We start from the raw sequence: 5,419 nt of genomic DNA on the forward strand, positions 1-5,419 counted from the left end.
TAACCAGTCTGTGGAAATCAAATGTTGCCATGCAATTGCCTGTAGAATCGGAGGTCAAGATCAAGTTTCCTTAAGGTCATTGGGTTAATCGATGTACGAATTATATCTGCGTTGTAAAGGGATGTGCTGAAATTAAGGTGATATAAAATCATTTGGTGATGGAAAAAAAATTCGTCTCCAAATGGAACCAATCGAAAAAGGACATCAACCTCTCTCTTTTTTCTTTCTCTTGCTTATCTAGCTAGCTTTCTCGAAGCATATGTACATGGTATGTACAAACTCGTATATACTCATAGCTTTATTGCATATATATAGACTATGTATATCTTTGGAAGGGAAATCACAAGGAAATTAATAAAAAGAGAGATAGGATTAGGGGATGGTGATCATCAGGACCACATCCAGTTGGATTCCTTTGCTGAGCCGTTTCTCATCTAAATTGGATGATAATAATTTAAATGATCGATGGGAATAGTTTTAATTAGTACTTGGGTTTTTGACGAGGAAAAATGAGGTTCGATTGAACCTAGCTAATTGGGTAATATCATGCACGCGTTATATCATGAACGTCTAACCTTCTTTGTCAACTCTCTCTCTCTCTCTCTCTCTCTCTCTCTCTTCTCTCATAGCTGACCTAACTTCTTTGTTTAGTACAGTATTTTTTTTTTTGTAACGCATGGTGTTTGGACCAAATTGCTCGCATTTTTAGAGTCTCGGACTAATCTTTACAGTTCCCCTCATAGCTTTTTTACACGCTTAACATGGGGTGAAGTAACCCAAGAGATGCTGACAATGAGAATTGAACCTTAAACTTGAAACCTTATAAACGAGCAAACCCCAAAGTCCAAGCGAAAGACCACCAGGCCAACATTAGGTTGTCTAACTTCTTTTTTTGAGCTTATTTTCCTTTTTCAAATTGAGGTGAAGTTTTTTGGGTAACTTAAATATTCATCATGTTCCTCATAGATACTTAAGTCTCTATCCTATGTAATTTGAATATTTATGTTCTCGTACTGAATTTTAATTAATCCCCCAAACACCCTTTTTTGCTTTAATCGAATTATCCCCCGATATATCTAGACCCCCACTTCCCATTTAACCTGTCTTCTTTTATTTATTTATTTATTATTATTATAAAAAGGAAAACAAATGACACCCTTTCGTCTACTAACAGTGCATACCGGCGAAGTAAAAGGAGGAGATAGCACCGGAACAGCTAGCAGGTTGAGATTCCGAAGTTGAGCGGCGAAGGAAATCCCCAAGTTTTCATCATGATTTTGATTGTATGTGGTGGTATCAAACCAGACCCACCATTCCTTAGTCGTATTTTTAAATCGAAAAAAAAAACTCACCGTTAAAAGTAGGATAATTTTCTCCAAACAATACTGATCTTTCGATTTAAGGTCTGTGGTGGTATCAAACAAGACCCACCATTTCTTCTTTGGTCTCTCCATTTATGGAGATTTGGGGGTTTTGATCATAGATTTGTGGGTTTTGATCAAACCAACCTTGTGGGTTTTGATTTTCTATATATAGATATTTAAGATTTCTAACCTAAAAGTACGATTTTTTCTATTTTATGGTGTTTCCGCAATTTTTGTCATGATTTCGGTATTTGGGTTTCGATTTCTCCAAATTTTGTTATGATTTCGGGTTGTTGTAATTTCGTCTGGACTATTTTACAACTCATTAATGAATTTTTATGTTTTATGGTGGTTCCACAAAATTAATCAAGATTTTAGTATGTGTTTTTCGATTTCTCCAAATTTTTGTCATGATTTTGCTTTACTGTAGTTTCGTCGGAACGATTTTGATAAGTGTTAATCGAAAACATGATCAATTCACAAACATGACATAAATCGGAAAACATGGCAAATTTTTAGAAGTGTAGGTTTTAATCGGGGTAGATAAACAGAACATGATTAATTCAAAAAATGTTAATTTTTATGATACTTATTCATGATTTTTTCTGTTTCATGGTGATTCCACAAATTTTTCCATGAGTTCAGTATGTGTGTTTCGATTTCTCCATATTTTTTCATGATTTTGGTTTAATGTAATTTCGTCGGGATGATTTTACAATACGTATATTCATGACAAATTCATGATCTGTAATTGCTTTTTCTATCGACCTTGTACCATGTCTTGCAGACTAATTAGGCGTGATAGTCAAATAAATTAAGCGCCCAACAAGCCTGCGATATGAAGAAGGATCTTCTATAAGTGCCCCAACATACTCATTAAGCTTCAAATTTTGTTCCATGGGGAACTTAGCTGGTTTTGCACCTAGGAATCCCGTGTCTCCGAAGATCTCGAGTGCATATTTCCTTTGGCACAAGAAAATTTCTTTTGCTGAACGAGCAACTTCTATGCCCAAAAAGTATTTCAAGTTTCCAAGATCCTTAAGCTTGAAACGATCACTCAAAAATTTCTTGAGTTCTTGAATCTGCTCCAAATCATTTCCAGCCAAGATAACATCTTCAACGTAAACGAGAATAGTCGTAAAGCTACTTTCTATAGAGCGAACGAATAATGAATAATCAGCCTTAGATTGCTTGTATCCCGCATCGGTAAGAGCTGAAGAGAACTTCACAAACCATTGTCTTGATGCTTGTTTTAAACCGTACAATGATTTATGGAGCTTGCATACTCTCTTCTCCCCCTTTCCTCCAAAGCCAGGAGGAAGGTCCATGTAAACGTCCTCGTTAAGGTCTCCATGTAAAAATGCATTATTGATATCAAGTTGGTGAAGGTGCCATCTTTGAATAGCTGCAATTGAAAGTAAGACATGCAGAGTGACTAACTTAGCAACTGGCACAAATGTTTCTTGATAGTCAAGACCTTCTCTTTGATGATAGCCTTTAGCAACTAGCCGGGCTTTGTACCTTTCCACTGATCCATCAGGATTATATTTAATCTTGTAAACCCATTTGCATCCAATGGATTTCTTGCCGGGCGGGAGTGACGCTAATGACCGTGTGTGATTGGTTTCAAGAGCGTTAATCTCATCTTGCATAGCACTTTTCCATTTAGGGTCTTGAGTGGCTTGCAGGAAAGTCTTAGGTTCTGTTTCAAGGGAGATAGAGGTAGTGAAAGCACGGTGAGTAGTAGACAAATAATCATAAGAAAGATAGTTGCTTAATGTGTCACGCCCTGGATTTTTAGCATAATAATAATAGCATTTCCCATAAAAATCCTTCACATTAGTACATCATAATACCCCAAAATGCTTCCCATAATTCATGCGAGAGAACAATTAAGTTTAAAAGTTTACAATAATGGCACTCCGACCCCAAATTTCATAGCTAAGCAAAAAACGGCAAGTTTAGAGATTACATGATTTTCAAGTCAAATGATTAGCTCAAAATTACAATTACATCTCCCAAAAGGATTTTACAAAGATGTCAAAGTAATTCTTCCGTGTTAGCTTTCAAAATGATGAAGTCGTATGCACATCAAGCACTCAACATCAATGCACTTGAGGTGTACCTGAAAATAATAATAGGTTGAGCTACACTAGCTCAGTAGAGAAATCTTTGCTCAAACTTCATGCATATGAGATGGTTTATGCACCGGAAGAACAATGACAACAGTGAGGTTTCCACATGAACCGAAGCAAGAAGATATGACATGATAAACGACACCATTTTCATATAAGAAGCTTAACAATCCCTAAGTTCTTCGCTTTCATTATGTCATGTGTTCTCGATTTCATTTCCGGGCATTTGGGACCCCGTGCATCCCATTTCCGGCATCCCACCTCATAGTGGTTCCGTGGCTTTCTTCGTATCGTTCTATCGTTTTAAATTATGATTTTTCGTTCTACAAGCCTCAATACCGTAAAGCACGTCACATGTCAAGCCCATATCATTCATAAAACATGCCACAATGCTCACATAATAACTCGAATGCATAGATAACGAACAAGTATCGTATTCATTTAGTTTTACGCCTTTCTTTATTGTAACGAGGGCCAAAAGAGTGGGGACGAACAACGAGTTGTTGGAACACGAACAACGAGTTGTTGGAACACGAACAACAAGGTTTAGAGATGACTAGAATGTGATTGGGGAGTATTAGAAGTGGTCGGGAGTCAATACAATCGACGAATGATCAATAGAGTTCAAAACAATTTTCTGAGTCATTGGTACCAATACCTCAAAAAGTAGGTATCGGTACCAAACCAATCCAGTGAGCAATCAGAGCCAAGGTACCGGTACCTCAAAAAAGTGGTATCGGTACCACTGCTTTACAATGGGCGATTTGCAGAAAAACCAAGAAAGATCATAACTTCAAATCCAACCAAATAGAGCATGATTTTGGCACACAACCCACACATAAACATGTAGAGAGAGTAACAATTCCCTACCTCGACTACCAAAGCCGAACCCAAGAAACTCCTCTCCGAGTCAAACCCAACGAGATACGAACTCAATAAAGCGAATATATGAAGGATTGAAGGTTATTTGCCATGGGTTTTGAGTGATTGAATGGGATTTTGGGTTTTGGAGGAGGGGAGAGAGAGAGAGAGCCGAAAGGGGGAGAGAGGTTGGGAGTTAGAGAGAGAGAGAGTGAGGAGTATATTACTCCTCTACACATACACCCACACATATATATACTACCACTCACACAAATCACACTTGCACTCCTTCAAATATCAATCCTAACACATTAACCCCAAATCAAATAAACTCAACAAATTTCACATTTTTCTCAATTTCTAACATTTATAAAACTTTTTAAATAATATCCAAAAAAAAAATACGGGTCCTTCTATAATGGATATGGAGTGCTAGAAGAAGTTACCATCGCCGAGTCTGATGATTGAGATGAGCGAGATGGGAGCCTGCAACCAAGATGAAAATCTTGCAAATAATCTGGACGTTTAGTGGGACGGGTGGATTGGCGAATGATTTCTGGCGGATCAGTAAGTGGGTTGGACTCAAGAGAAATTGAGTTAGTTGGGACCGGTTGCGTTGGACTGTGGGCACGCGCCCCCGGAAATTTTCGTTTACAAGAGTTGGGCGCGGCCCTTTTTCGGAAAGCGCGGCGAAACGCTTCGATTCAGAGTCGCCACTCGGGTTTTAGCGGTGAAAGCACCCAAGGAACCGAACTCGAAAACGTTTGCTACGTTTGTTTGATTTTGAAAAAGGCTTGTAGACTGGACCGTCGTCACCTTCGATATCTGAGGTTTGGGAGCCAGGTTACGAGAGGGGAAGGGTTTTACGGCACCCCTCTCGCCCAATCCGGAGATCGGTCTCTACTCGGGCATTTTTGTAAAACATTTGCATTTTTCTCTCTTTTGATCATTTTTTAGCCAGTTAGGGCGGAGGAACAGTTAATGGGGTTTAAAACTGTAACAAGTTGCAATTTATGTGACAAAATGTTTATGGATGATTTGCTTGCAATGATGAATATA

The sequence above is a fragment of the Rhododendron vialii genome, chromosome 2a (assembly GCF_030253575.1).
Source record: "Rhododendron vialii isolate Sample 1 chromosome 2a, ASM3025357v1".
In the NCBI taxonomy this organism is placed as follows: domain Eukaryota; kingdom Viridiplantae; phylum Streptophyta; class Magnoliopsida; order Ericales; family Ericaceae; genus Rhododendron; species Rhododendron vialii.